Genomic DNA, 16,497 nt, shown 5'->3' on the forward strand with positions numbered 1-16,497 from the left:
GGACCCTCCGATGCCAAAGTCAGGCCTGGATTCTGGGTCTAAATGTATTGAGGGGTTTTGAGAAAGAATCTTTGCCTTACCTCACAAGACGATGGAGGTTCCTCTTTTATAGCTGCTGGAGCATTTAATCGTACGAGGATTCTTCTCCTGATATCGTGGGCGGGATCCTCTCCTGGTAGACTCGATTCGACTCGATGTACACCCCTAGAGACAACTTTACTGAGTGTATGATAGTCAGATCCGTGATAGGATTCATTCTCTTAGTAGGTCTTTATAATCGTGTCAGGCACCTTGTCTGATTAATTGGCTCACTAATTGTGGCCACGTGGCATGCGATAGTTCATTCCCCTTAAAGGCATGCGTAAGGGTCCATGTCACTGTATTAATAATGGAATGCGTATCATCGAAGAAAGATCAAACGAATATATCTTCGGGTGCGAGTATGATTTCTGTGAGTACTAAAGTTGTAGTGTCAACATGTGGCGGCTTTCCATTATTTCATGTTACAACACTGAAAATGAATGTAAATCGTTGGCATGCACACATGAGCAAGTCTTGTTCACGTTCCTTCATTGGCTGAGCAGTACATAGTTTGATGATGTATTTTGCAAATTTGCTCTTTTCAACTGTCGATACAACGGTTAGTTTAGCCAATCAGTCAAGTGGTTTGATTGATCTAAGTCAATTGGCATTTTTCATTCAAAATGAATATACATAACCATTCTGAACAGTTATAGAAATAACTGTTCGGTTATCTATTTGCAAAACACAGTTTGCCCCAATTGGAAATTTACTTACCAAAGTTTCTATGTGATTTTTTCATAATTGTTGCACGCAGAACCATTAAGACTTGTCAAGTCTTTGGAATCTATTCACCAGCAACCAAGGCACGGCTAGCAGATACATGTTTCACAGCCAGATTTGAAATTTATTTTGATTTTTGGTTTCATTTCAGTTTCTCTCCTACTTTTAATGTTTTTCTTGCATAAAAAAAACTCAAGTAAAACCACGTGACAAAGGAAACGACGGGGATTAAACATCCACCCTCGAAACCTCCTTTCTAAAACCTCCTTCGAGTCTATTATGATGTTTATATCCCATTCACACCGTTCATAAGGTTATTTATAATAGTATGAATTGAAAACACAAATATGTTAACTTGTTCCAAAACTTTTTCTCCCCTGAATGTTTCAACAGTGGACATTCAATCCTCATTATTTTCCATCATGCAGCTCACTTTAATTTTGGATCTGCCTCATTTTGGACTCATGCCCAAACATGATTTAGAAAAACGGAAGGGTGTGGATTTCTTAAAGACATCACAGTGAGCCCCACCCAACTTCTGTTAGAAATCATAGTATAAGTCGACCGGAATCCTTGTACATGGATTGGGCACTACCGTGTCCCTAACTTAGGAAGGGACAAGGGTTTTGAACCCCCCTGTGATGTGTGGCTTTCATCCACACTGTCTATTCATTTTATCATATCGCTTTAGGATAAAAGCCCAAAAATGAAGTAGATCAAAGGTTCAAGTGGACCACACAGTAAGGATTAAACGTTATGTGTTAGACATCCACACATGTGTGGGCCGCCGTTATGTGTTAGACATCCACACCATGGATTTGGTGGGTCCCCTCTAGGTTATGGGATATCTCAAAAGTCAGTCCTATATGGAACTCAGGTGGGTCGCACCATCTAAAACTGTGTGAACATATCTAAAACATCTAAAAGCATTTGGTGGGACCAATACAAGTTTTAGATATGATTGAAACTTCGTATGACCTCTGGTCCAAGTGGGACAAACAATGGATCGTCTAGATGTTTGAACCACATCTCAATGTGGTCCTATAAATGATCATGAAGTTTTCAATGGGTGGGTAACCTTAAACTATTCTATGGCGTGGCCCACTTATATCTTGGATTGACCTTATTTTTAGGAATGGTGCATCTGATTGGTGGTGTGGATTTCCAACTCACATCACGGTGGGGCCACATGGCTCAATCTTGGGAAGCTCCCATAAGGCCGACCTCATAGTTACATTTCCCTACACATACATACATATACATACACACGCGCACACACACAAAATCATAGCACAAGCTGGATATGTGCAGAGCATACTCGCAAACTCACCCAATCACTAACCAAGCTTAAACTAACATCACAAATGCACCCACGCTCATTTTAGTTATACTCATACCTAACCATATAAGGCCAAGATCCAATGTCTTCGAGGCCTGTTTGACCCATTGACATCCCTCTTGATGAGTAGAGCGGGCTACATATTGCCCATACCTACAAGTTGTCCATATGTATAATTAGTTTTTCTATATATATATATATATATATATATATATATATATATATATATATATATATATATGCATTATTGGTGCTGAATAGGTGACGACCCTAAAATGGTAATAAGAATGTGAATTCTCTCTCACACCCTAATAGAGAGTAGAGACTTTTTTATATAGATAAAATTATAAATACATACTAAAAATGATTTAGATGAGAATTTCATTACGATAAAAATGAAGGTGGTTTTGAATATTTGATTTTGAATTTGTCTCATCTCTTTATAGGCCCCATCCAACCCAATATCCTATCATGAATATGAATATTGACTTTAAACCAAACATCATGAAATCTAGTGATTGACAATACTCTTGTGAAGTCATCAACAAGTTCGTTCGTTGTGGAGATAAATCGGACATCAAAAGCTACTTTTGAAACCTTGTCTCGAATAAAGTAAAAGTCCATTTCAACATGCTTGGTTTGAACATGAAAATTTGAGTTGGTTGTAAAATATGTTACGCCAATGTTATCACAAAAGTATTGGTGGCTTTCGGAGAAAGATACCAAGTTCTTCAAGGAGAGACTACAACTAAGTTAATTTGGTTGTAGCACTTGCAACCACATAGTACTCAACTTTTGTGCTTGAGCGTGCAATAGTTTGTTATTCACGGAAACTCCAACATATAAGGTTAGAGCCCATAAAGATAGTATAATCTCCAGTAGATTTATGATCATTGGGGTAATTGACCTAGTCTGCATCCAAGTCGGCAAGAAAAGTGAAGAGAGTTGTTTAGATAAAATTATAGACTATTAGTTAATGTAGTTTTTAGATACCAAAAGATTCTCTTAATTGTTGTCCGGTGAATTGTGGACCAATGCATGAATTGACAAACTTTGCTTACACTATATGCAATGTCTAGCTGGGTAAGTGTCAAGTATAATAGCGCCCCAACAGTACTTCTATATAGTGTGCTATCATTAAGGGGTTCGTGAGATGTGACAAATAATTTGGTTGATAGTGCCATAGGAGTGGAGATTGACTTTGATTCATTCATATGAGTTCGACAAAGGATGTCAATAATGTACTTCCACTTAGAGTTTTCAAATACCTTAGAATGAAGGCATACTTTACATTGAACATAAATCCGTTAGACATCATCACTTAGTTGAATTTTTTATACCACTAGCTAGAGGATTGTTTAAGTCCATATGAGAACCTTAAAAGCTTATATATTTTATACTTTTGGTATGATTCTATAAACCTTTATATTTGAATTCACCATTTAAAAATACAATTTTAACATTCATTTAGTGAATTAGAAGACTTAATAAAAGTAATGACAATCAAAATATGAACGGATATCATCTTAGAAGTAGGAGAGTATGAATCAAAGTGATCAACTATTAGCTACTAACTTAGACACATATTTTTCAATTAATTCATCAATCTTATGTTTCTTTTTTAATATTAAATTTTTTTCTTTAAGAGATAGGTCAATTAATTTTTACATGTTATTAGTTCTAATAGATTTTATCTCATTTGTGATTGCTTCTTTCTAAAATATAGCATCTTGTGAGTACATAGTATCTTCAAATGTGACAGGGTTACCTTCTAGTTAGGTTAGAAATACATGACAACCATGACCATGGTCATTGACAACCCTAAGCCATATACTTTTTCTGATTTTTGGTTTAGAATGAGGTTCTTGTAGGCCTATAGGATTCGAGTTAGAAAACTCATCTATTTTTATAAAAGAGGAACCCATATTGTTTTTTAATCTATAAAGAAAGCAATTATTACATAAAACTCTACATCTTTATATTCCATTATAATGTTTTCACCAATATCTATTAATTTGCAAGCAATTATTACATTAATACCATACAAGTACATACTAAGATATTCCGATGCCTAACTTAACTTTTTAAAGATCTATTAGCGTAACATGGGCAAAACAACCCTAAAAACCACAATAACTAATAATGGGTTTTCTATCTTTCCACCATGCATTAGGATTATCTTAAATTTATTTGCAAGAACTGAATTTAAAATATAAGTGGCAAAATAAAGATATTGAAACTAAGCAACATTGTCTTCACAAAATTAATTAGTCTTATTTTAATATTTTACTGCCCATTATGTTGAGTAGAATATGTAGTACCTCGTGAATAATATTATCACATTCACAAAAATTATCAGAATCCTTCAAAGTCCATTCACCACCTCACTTTTAAGGACTTTTACTCTTTACAATTGATTTTTTACTTCATTTTTAAAAATAATGAATTTAGAAAGTGCTCCATCTTTAAAATTTATCAAGTATATACATACACATATAGATTAATCGGAAATGATAATACTATATTTTTTACCTTATCTAATTAGAGTTTCTTTAAGATCATATATATCATAGTAATTTAATCCTAATAACTCATAATTTCTTTATACATTAGGAAAAAAAAAAATCTGCTTACCTTGGACTGGAAGCAAGATTCATACTTCTTAAATGCATTGTTTTCTAAACTAGGGAATACACCATAAGTAGTTATATTTCTAATAGATTTGACATTCATATGATGTCTACCATGCCGCAAAGAGACAAATACAATATGTAAGTAGAAATAATTTTATTCAATTCAACATTTAGTTTGAACATACCAAGTTCATGATTTGTATAAATCTAATCCTTTGTAATAATGATCAACTCATAAATATATGTCAACTTCTCCATGTTCGAAGTTAGTCTAAGACCAAGTTCTTGTAGATGTCCGAAACATGAAGAAAAATGGCTAATGTAATAGCCTTTCCTAAGGTAAATATAAATTCCACATTTCCCTATCCAACCACGTTTGTAGTAACAGTGTTGCCCATCTGAATCTTACTGTAGGTTGTACCCTCTTCGTAGGATTTAAACTAGTGTCTATCATAACACACATGTATATTATCACCCATGTTAATCCACCACCCATTTCATGGTCCCAATTTGATCATATTAACCTCCGTGATAACTACTACAATAGGTGGCGCTCCTCGGTCAGATTTACTTGAGATATGGTTTTTTTTTTTTTTTTTACTTTGATTGTTTTGAGTCAGTTTTAGGTTATTGATTTTTCCCTTAAACTTAAAATTTTAATTCTTCTCATTCAACAATTTGATTTTTGAAACTTCATAATTCGATTACCCATTTTTATCTTAAAGCCTTGCCTATCCCTCGATATGAAGATGAATGATGAAAGGTGGTTTTAGAATCTTTTTAAGATTAGGGTAATTTTTAGATAATTGCAGCCACTTGAAGGAATTCATCTAGTTTAATCCCTTCACAGATAATTTAATAAACTATCAATTTCAATTTGTTTGTCTGCTGAGTTACAAACTTGTCATCTACCATTCGGTATTTAAAATACTCTCTAATTGCATTTTTTTTCACACCCACTTCTTCTGTCTGATATGTTCACTAAGTTAATTTTCGAAACGTCATTTAATTCCTTATTTTTATCCTATATCCTTGCTTCTTCCTCGATACGAAGATGAATTAAGATGCTTTCTATGGATAACTCATTGATTTTATGATGAATAGTGTTTTAAAATCTTTTCAATGTGGATATAATTTTTCAATAACTACCATCATTAGGAGTTTATCTAGTTTAATCCCCTCACATATGCTCTAATGAACTATCAAATTCAATTTGTTTGTTTGCTGAGTTACACACTTGTCATCTACCATTTGGTATGCCTACTAACTGCGTATTTGTTTTAGCCTATTTTCTTCTGTTTTATACTTCCTTTTCAAAGAAACCATATTTTAGTGATGTAGAATAATTACAGAATACGTCATATGGTGGATTTGAAAGTGCAACGACTATGGGATTTTTGCATAGATAATCATCTTTATCCCACTTCTAATGGACAATAGATAGCTCCAATTCATGCAAATCCAGCTTCAGGAATTTATTGCATAAGTCGCTTGAAGAGTGGTGAGGTAGAAGAACATTTCTTCCTCCACCTTTTATGATGTTGCCCATCGAAAATTTCCAAATGAATCAACTTATTGTAGTTCGAGGAGTTTCCTGAGCTCATAGGAGCCATCTATCTTCAAACTTGTCAAATCAAATGTAGGGAAATAAACTCAAACATAAATAAATCAATGAAGATTTAGAACTTCACACTCTTTGATGATTGCAAAAGCAATAGAAAATTGCCCATGTATCTAAATTTCTAGCTAGAATGAGACATAAACGTAGTCATTGTCTTTGAGATAGTTTGTGATCCTAGTTGTTTTGACCATTACAGTAGGCTCTTTATGCATTATCCTTAGGATACAACACCTAGCCTATATTTAATCCCCGGCATTCACAAGCCATAGAAAACCTAACACCACCACTCTTCCTTCATATACTTAGTTATCAGAGAGGAGGGTTAAAAATTTCCAATCTTAAGTGTAAAATTGCTCATTACAAATCTTAAGATGCACAAAACCGCTTGTTAACATAATGTGGGCGCACTCCAAAAATCAAGAGATGTTTCTCAAAAATGGATGCAGTCCTATGCAAGTGACTCTGACAAGATTAAGCCCATCCGATTAAGCTTATCATCGTTGGATCCGCGCACACCACCGCGCATGAGTATCGTGCATTTGCACCCATTTAACTGATTTTCCCTAAAGGCTGGCCTTGCACATGCGTGAGGAATTGAACACAATGTAGTACTTTTTAAAAGGTTCGAGTGAAAATGCTTTATAAGCACTTCTCACTCCCTCTCCTTATCCAATGTGGAGATTTAGATTAATGTTTTGCACTGAGGTATTCCAAAACAACATCCCCAAACTCACTAACAATCGACCCAAACCATCCTCTAACGAAGTGGAATCGAAGAAATAACAGTATCCTCTGCAATGGATGGCCTTGCACATCCACATCTTCATTAGCAAAGATAATAAAAAAAGATCTACACCATAAAACTGCTAAGGATTACATTGTTGCATGCAACATGAATCATATAGGCAAATGCAAAGTATTATAAGATAAGTTCACAGAAACTGTATGACATACAACCCCAATATCATATCACAGAAACATTACTACAAACAATCTCGAACATCAAATCATCTAAACCACAACTTTAAATCCAACCTTCTGGAAGAAATGTCAGAAAACAATAATGCAGCTCTCCTTTATCTCACATAAATGAAAATCTAGGCTGTAGATTCGAGAAAAGGGTAGTCGGTGTACCCCACAACCGGATCTAGTGAATAGAAAGTGTTTCTGTCGTACTTGTTAAGAGGCGCATTAAGCTCAAATCTCCTAGGCAAATCAGGGTTAGCCAAGAACAAGCGGCCATAAGCAACTAGGTCTGCATAACCGCTAGCAATAGTTTTGTTCCCTTCATCTCTGTCATAGCCTCCGGCTGCTATGAAAGTCCCATTGAAAGCCTTTCTCATAGGTACAAGACTCTGGGGAGTTTCGAACTTCTCACCTAATGTGACCATCCTCGGCTCGACCATGTGGCAATAGAGGATTCCATACTTGTTTAGTGATTCAGCCATGAAAAGGCCAAGGGCTTCTGGGTTTGAATCCCCAGACTCGCTGTAATTGGCAAAGGGAGAAAGCCTGATGCCGACTTTATCAGCTCCAATCTCATCAATGACGGCCTCGACTACTTCTAGAGCAAAACGGCAACGGTTCTCTAAGCTTCCACCATACTTGTCGGGTTCTGTCATTAACTTGATCTTTCAGGAACTGATCAATTAGGCAGCCGTGGGCTCCATGTATCTCGACTCCATCAAAACCTATATGCATCCAGAGAAAGAATGTGGGCAAGATTCAGACTCACGTGGGCACATCATACAACAATGGGAGAACTGATGGACGGGTGTGGCAAAGGTGGAGGTCAGGTTTGGGTTACATCAGGGTCCGCCCGGGCTCAACGCATTTACCAAACAGAGGAAGTAAACCATGACCCAACTGCAACCTATAAACCATAACCCGAACTTGACCAATTTAGCAAACAGGTCTAGAATTTAAACCCATGGCCAAATTACTAGGTGCAAGACGCAATCAGCTCAACCCATTTACCTTAGCATACCTCATTGTAAGGCCCAATGGTACTGATAAAGCAGGTTTGGAGATTAAACCCCTGTATAACTATTAATAAGCTTCTTATAAGTGGTCAGGTGGGATCCGCCAGAGCCCAACCTGTTTACCTAACAGGTCACATTTTCAGGCCTGATCCCAAATCTCAACCAGATAAGTGCAGCCGACCTGGACAAGAAACAAGTGAACAGGCCGACATGACACATTGCCAGCCATACATGGTCCAAATTTCAGTAATCATGAAAGGGATGCAAGCTTATTTCTGATATTTAGAACAATGTCTGCAGTCACATTACTATGCTGCTCATGTAGAGGAAACTACAACATGTTTAAGATCAAACGAAATGTGATTATTCTAGATGCAGCAAAAAACAAGTGGCCAAAATGGTCTGGCAAGGCGGGACTGTTCATCTGATATCTATGTTTATGGGCCATGATGCAAATTTCATATAACAAACAGATAACAGTACAGCATCATGTCGACTTTGAACCATTGAATGTGGATGGCCAGCCATATTTGTTTTTAATGGCCAATTCGTTTGCACCAATCAGACAAAGTTTGTTTTGCATGGTTATAGAGCTCTGTCCCATCCACTGGATTGAACATGCCATAACTCATTAATTAAACAATACTATACAGATCATTCATAAACTTTTTTAATGTGACTATAAACAGAAACTGAATCTAGAATTTTGAAATTCTCTTCTCCCACTGTGGATGAAATGAACCTCTTACCTGCCTCTATGGCATTCCTAGCAGCAACTCTAAAATCGTGGACGACTTGAGGAATTTCATCTGTCCTTAACCGCCGCGGAGGTGAGAACTCTGCAACGTCGACACCACTGGCATGAAGATGAGGTGTCAGTGGCTTGTCAGTTGAGGAGATGGGAGCTTGCCCGTTGGGCTGAAATCCTGTAAACAGGAATTAGATCAAATTACTTCAAAGACAAATGAGATGGGGGAGGCCTTCATGTCCTACTAAACCAACAAAAGCATCAACCCAATGATTGAGTAGCAAGAAGATGAGAAATACAAAAAACAAAAACATTTCCACTGGTTGAAGAGAAACAAAAGGGTTCCAGAACTCAATCTGCTGATTAGCGCTTTACAGTACACACATAAGGACCGTTCAAAAAAAAAGGAGACCCACAGAAGAAGGATCCATTTTAAGGGCCCATCGACATCTGCTGCATACTTTCCAGGTGCTGGTCTCTGCATATCATTTCTAGAGTGCAACAAGGTAAGGTTGGGTTGGGTCGAGGATCAACCTGAGCCCAAACCAACCTCAAGATGACCCAGCTCGTGCTGATTAGAGCTTTACATTAGACCCATGAAGGACCGTTCAAAAAAAAAAAAAAAGTAGACCCAACCATCAAGGATCCATTTTAAGGGCCACGGACATCTGCTGCATACTTTCCTGGTGCAGTAGGTCTCTGCATATCATTTCTAGGAGTGCAACTTGGGTGGGTTGGGTCAGGTTGAGGATCAACCAGAGCCTAACCTGGCCTCAAGAGGACCCAACCTAACTCCGACCAGGATTCCAAACTCAGGTTCCCAACCCGAATTCCTCTATAATCAACCCAAACTGACCCAATGCGACTCGACCCTGCGGAGATAAAGATGCATTAAGTACATGTTATTGTGTAATAACATTAGGATCTTTCATGATCTCTTATTATAGGCAGCAATACTAATATATTCTGGTGTAAATTCCCCCTATTGGGGAATTACAATAAATGGAATTTTCTCCACAATTATCTCTTAAGCTTAGTAGCCATTTTTAGTTTGACATGGTATCAGAGCGAAAACTCTTCTCCCAAGCAGTCATCCTTCCTCATGTGACCTCTTAAGAGCAGCTTGCTATATATTTATAAAGCCATATCTTGAGATCGCCGTGATTATATAGTAGACAAACTAATGTTGCTCAACCAACATCAATTTATAGGGGAGTGTAGAGATAAAGATGCATTTAGTAAAAAATATTGTGTAATATCATTAGGATATTTTATTATCTCTTATTTTAGGTAGAATACTGTATTCTCTTGTATGAATTCCCTCCAATGGGACATTGCAATACATGGAAATTTCTCCACCAATAGTAGTGATTGTCAGTTTGACAGACCCAAAACAAACCGACCCAAATACATGAGATTATTCCCAACCTGATGTAACCCAACCTAATTTCCAATAGGGTTGGAATCATCCAACCCTAAACCAACCCGAAGACCCTGACAACCTGACCCAACCCAACACAAACTTGGGTTGGGTGAGTCTGGTTCGGGTTGACTGGATCCCAAGTTGCAGCTCCAATCATTTCCATAGGTCAACTAATGGTACAAACACAATGAAAAGCCCATCAAGCCAAGTCTTTTCCCAAGTTCATTGCCAAAAATACACACACATGCACAGGCACACAGTCACTAGTTTCTGTAGTAATCCTTTGGCTAGTTTTGGTTTATATGTCATGGAAATTAAAGGAAAAAAAGATGATAAAGAAGTTAAAAAAAAAACTGAAACACACCGTAATTAGAAACCCTCCCCACATGCCAAATTTGGCAAAAGAAAACACCACCCTTCTCATGAACAGCATCCACAATAGGTTTCCAGGCTTCCACCTGCTCTTTCGTCCAAATTCCAGGTGTCTCGGGGTACCTTGAAGATAGGGAAGAAAAATACATAGACATCAGAAAAAACAAATTGCATATGGCTGCACAAGTTTGGGAGACACTATAAAGCCCCAGTGCATCAAAACAATGTCAATAGTGACCTAATTCACCATTATATATTTAATGGGACCCATGTTTCGGTTATCCAAACTATTGATCTTATGGTCAATACCATTACAGGGGATTCCTCAAAATCTGCCAGATTAGATGTTCCCTATAATTTTGATGAGTTGCCTACAAATAGAAGCTTAAGAAAAAAAAATACAGAAATGGTTCAGAAGATAGCCAATGGTTCAATGACTAGGATCTTCCAATCTAATCTGGCAGAACTTTGGCTCATCTCCCACTTGCAATGGATCCAACGAAATCAATGAACCATGTGCCCCACTTGCCCAAAATGGCAGCTTAGGATAATTTTCTAGTTCTGATGCATCATGACTCAGTAGTTCCCGTGAGTTGAATTGTGAACACTCAATTTAATCATGAGCAAATGTAACAGTATTTTTTTTTTCTTTTTACTTTGGAGGGTGAAATATAATGGTATTTTCTAGTGCCGTCTCTCGAAAATAATCATGGTACATTCCTTTCAAGTCCTAATTGAAAGTAATGTGATTGCAGTTTGAAGCCCAGTTCTTATATATGAATAATGAGGATGCAACCATAATTTGGCTATTTCCACATTATTGAACTAATTAAGGAAACTCAATCCAATGCCGCATCCAAACAGAGACTTAGTTATTCCTGTGTAAAGCATAAAACACACATGAACCTCCATGTGTAAACCATCCCCACTGTCCAACCATTGCACATGCTCATGAATCTAGATCACGCAAATCAATGGACCACCAATTTGTTGACAAAGCCTAAATGAGACCACTTAGATGCTCTCAACAGTCTGATCACAGCCTGCTTTGGAGCATCATCAGAAGTTAAGGATGACAACCCACAAAATGAATCCATTGATATGATGGTTTGGATATCGAATTGATGTTATTTTCGGGGCCATCCATTAATTGACAAGTATGTGCACTGGTCAGATGGTAGAGGCGGTTTATGTACATAATCTGGTGATGTGGTATATACAAAAGATTATCGCCTCTTAGTAAGCTAAAAACAAAGACAGAAACAAAAAGAACTAAAAAAAAAAAAAAAAAGAGAGATAAGTTGCAACTTTGAGTTCTACCCTTGAGCTGTGTCAGATATACCAGTGGCTTCAGCTATTAAAAGGCCCCCTTTGGTGGTTCTTTGAGAGTAATACAAGATGGCATGTGGTTGAGGGACATTTCCATAAGATCTTTGCCTCGTCAATGGTGCCAAAACTACTCTGAAAAAAAATTAAAAAAATACAGTTTTTTGGGTTAGGCATTACTGATTCCTGAACAAGTTAGGTAGTTACATTTCCTTTTATCCATCCTCACCTTCTCACAAGAAAAAAACAGTAAAAATAAGGGCTACATTCGTGTCTTGCAACATGGGGTGCCCCTCAGTCTACAGCCATACACCTGATACACATGTAAGAGATCTAAACGATTAATTCCGTGGAGTCCAACGTCTGGACAAGCCCAATATAACATTATAGCCAATTCATGTCTGACTGATTGGCCTTTTCCCAATGGAAGTGGACTGCTGCTCATATTTTCTTTTGACCATCCATTTTTAAGCCATCCATTGGACAAACCACATCATCCGAATGGCACGATTTTCAGGCTATGGAATCTCCACAGCATGGTCATCTGAAGAACCATCTAGATCTCATAGTTTGGGTACCACATACATTCTTTTAGTTTTTTTTTTTTTTTTTTTTTTTTTTTTTTTAAATTATTTTTTAAAATTTTTATTTTTTAAGGAGAAAAAAATGCTTATAATGTGAACAACTTTATGTGGTGGTCCACAAGAGGAGACAAAAGTTCTGAAGAAAAAAGATAACCTTAAAACATCAAAGTCCTTTAAAATTTTAGGGGAGAAGAAAACAAGAGGTCCTTTGATATTCACTTATCCTAATGGCATCAGAGCATCAGCCGATACAAGAATCAAGTGTATCTTTACCCAGAACAAGTAATTGATTATTGAAAGTTATTCAAATAGACAAGCTTCGGTGTTCCATGTGAAGTTTCCATAGTTTCTTGGAAACTGAGGGATTTACTTCTCCACTGATCTCTTCAATCGTTTGGAAATTTCAACTAACTGATTTAATTCTCTCTCTCTCTCTCTCTCTCTCTCTCTCTCTCTCTCTCTCTCTGTTTCAGAAGAACAAGGAAAAGATCAAAGGCAACCTCAAATAGCTCGGAGAAAGTCATGGCAACAACAAGGATGGTGGCGAACAAGGAAAATGCCTGGGCCAAGAGTTTGTATTGTGAGCTTGGGTTTTCAGTTTGCACATGTGAGGCCCATGCTTTAATGATCCAATTATATGCATGATGGGTCTCAATATGGATGGTCGATGCACTGAAAATCCCCAAGATTTGAAGATGCTATCCATCGATCTCTGGCCTTGTTTGGGTTGACTGTGGACCTTTGTTACATTTTCTTTCTTAGCAGATGATTTCTGCAAGCGTACAAAGGGTTACAATTTTCACATCAGAGAGATGTTTGGCTCATTAGCCATCCAAAGCAGATCTAATCATATCAACAGCTCTGATTACTAAACCAAGTGCACCCCCTTGTAAAAACTGAACAAAATAAGTATAATGAACAAACTCTCCACCCAATCATTGTATATAGTATAACCCTTGATTTGAAAATTCAAAGCCTTCTCACTCTGAGAATAAGTAATAAACAAAACCCAAAAAGAGTTGAGCAGGCTATTTTCCAGGTTCAATGCTTCTTCCATGGAACCAAAACTCGCCCAAAACTGAGTTGACTCATTGTCTTGGAGAAGAGAACAAGCCTCCCCCCACACCCAAATGGGCCTTTAAGGCAGGTTGTTACAGTTTTAGTCCTCTAGCGAATCATGTTCTGAGGATGAGTTTTAGTCTGTAGAATTCCACTGTCCTCGAGTGATTAAGGACAAAATCATGGCAAGGAAAATCAACAGATATTCACCAAATCGAATGTAGAAATAAGAAATAAGAGTGTTTTGCTTGCTTCCAAAATAAAAGTAAAAAATCTTGTCATTGAAGAACATGCGAATCAAAGCCAAAAAGATGAAAGCAGTTTCGATCATTTATTTTAGAGGCTGGTTAAGCAAAAATCTCATTTAAACGATACACTGGCAGTCTGCATAGGCAAGGTCAACCACGGAAGCGGATTGGCTGGTGTACCTCACACCAGCTATATAGCTACTGTATTTACATCAGCAAGTTTTGTGGGTCTGATCTTGAGGTATGTGTTATATCCAAACCGTTCATCCATTTTGGCGAGCTTGTCTTAAGTCTTTAGAAGAAAAATAAGACAGATCTAACTATCAATTGGACCACAATGCAAAAAGAAGTAGAGATTGAACCTCTACCATTGAAACCCTTTTCGCAGTCACGGAAGTTTTGGATCAATATGGAATTTGTTTTTCCTTTTCATTCAGGTATTCATGACCTTATGAACAGTTTGGATGGAAAATAAACGTTATGGTGGACCCTACGAATTTTTTAATGGTAAAAATCATTATCTCCGCTGCTATTCGTGGCGTGGTCCATATGATCTTTGGATATGATTTAACTTTTTGTATAATGCTCTAAAATCATCTTATCTAAAAATATATGGACAGTGTAGATACAATAAATACATCACTGTGGAGCCCACGTAACTTTGATCTCCTTTGAACCGATCGCACAACACGGTGCTCGAGGAGCGTCAGTGCTCGTCTTCGCACGACACGTACCTACAGCAGCTATATAGCCGGTGTGTGGTACACCGGCCAATCCGCTTCCGTCAACCACCTAAGGCCGTCCTAGCAACGAACAATCGTTGGGCATAAACGATAAATTGCCCTTGGCAGGCCCATACATGGTGGACCCCACCTGATACTCAACTGTACAGAACAGAGATCGGACAATCCAAGACGCCTAATTTTCATCAGTGAAGCAGCATGGGTATGGACGGTTTGGATCACGTGATGAGCTTCAGGTGGGGCCCACAAGTGTGTGGAGCGTATACAGTACATAATTCGCCATCGGAGCACCATACGCGTGAAGTAATAAAACAGAGCAAGATTCCGTGCTACCGCCAAACCCAACACACTATAAATGAGAGCCCCTGTCCCCGACTCTCCCGTCGAAAATCATCCGTTCCCTGGGTGGAAGAGGAGGGATGATTTCAGTGTGCTCGATTCCTCCAGCGACCTTCGCTGCCGGCGTCAATCTATCTTTACTTTTTTTATTTTAAAAAAAAAAAAAAAAAAGAGAAGAAAAACGAACAAGCATTCTACGAAATTCAAGCTACAAGTAATAAGTACAAACAGACTGAAAAGAAGAAGAAGAAAAAATCCTGTAACGAGATTGAAAGGAGAAGCAGCAAAGATTTCAAAAGAAAGAAAGAGATTCAATCCAAAATCTGAAGTTAGTTTGGAAATAAAGAAATGAAAATGCAGGAATTGGATTAGAAAGAGACCTGTGAGAAAGAAGGAATTTTCCCATCTTGTAAGGAGTTATGAGAGGAATTTGAGACATCTTCTTTCTTACAAGGAGCTTTTTTATTCCTTGGTGTTTTCCCACTCTGAAATGTTTCAATGCGCCTGCCTATTCCCTGGAGATACTAATTTATATAGAGCGCTCCCGATCGAAAGATGTCAGGGTGCTTAGAAGCGTGAAAGAACATGCCGCCGAGTCCTTTTTCAACGACGACGACGGAAGAGCCGTGAAAGACATGCTGATAACGTACGTGGTGACCTCAACACTAGGGCTGTTCACGCGTCAAGCTAGCTCGAAAAACTCGCTCGAGTCAGCTCGGATTGACTCGGCTTGAACGGCCGATTCAGGCCGAGTCAAGCTAATTATTTGAAGCTCGAGTTGAGTTCGAGCCGAGTTCGACCAAGGGGCATTTCAACTCGAACTCGACTCAACTCAAAGCTCGAACTCGAGCTCAACTCAGTTCGATTAATAAATATATTAAAGTTGTGGGGAATGCGGAGAAAGTTGAAGTGGGATTTCTTTGCTTTCCCCCCAACGACGAAGAGTTTGATGTCAGCGTTGACGATCTTTTGAATCCAAAATGATATATTGTATAGAGCACTCACATGAATAGACATTTCCTTCCTGAATATGTTGTGAGCTACAAATCTTCAAATCATCTGCAAGGTAATAGAAACTGCGCTTTTGTCTGAGTAGCAACAATACAGGTGGGTCTCACTTTTTTATGGTCTCAGGTCTGTTCAAAATCCTATCCATTGGAAAGTATAGCCTTTGTTGATGCAAAAATCTGGTTCGTCTTCTTGGACCTTCGTATACCTGCACGGAAAGAGGACAAAGGAGACCCTGGCTTGAGCAGGGGACCCTCCGATGCCAAAG

At 37.9% G+C, this 16,497-nt stretch overlaps 1 pseudogene; it reads right to left on the reverse strand.

Moving 5' to 3' along the window:
- Positions 1-7,299: 7,299 nt before the first annotated feature.
- Positions 7,300-15,797, reverse strand: LOC131236733 (putative 12-oxophytodienoate reductase 11; annotated as a pseudogene).
- Positions 15,798-16,497: the final 700 nt, after the last annotated feature.

Source organism: Magnolia sinica, chromosome 2, assembly GCF_029962835.1.
Source record: "Magnolia sinica isolate HGM2019 chromosome 2, MsV1, whole genome shotgun sequence".
Classification (NCBI taxonomy): Eukaryota; Viridiplantae; Streptophyta; class Magnoliopsida; order Magnoliales; family Magnoliaceae; genus Magnolia; species Magnolia sinica.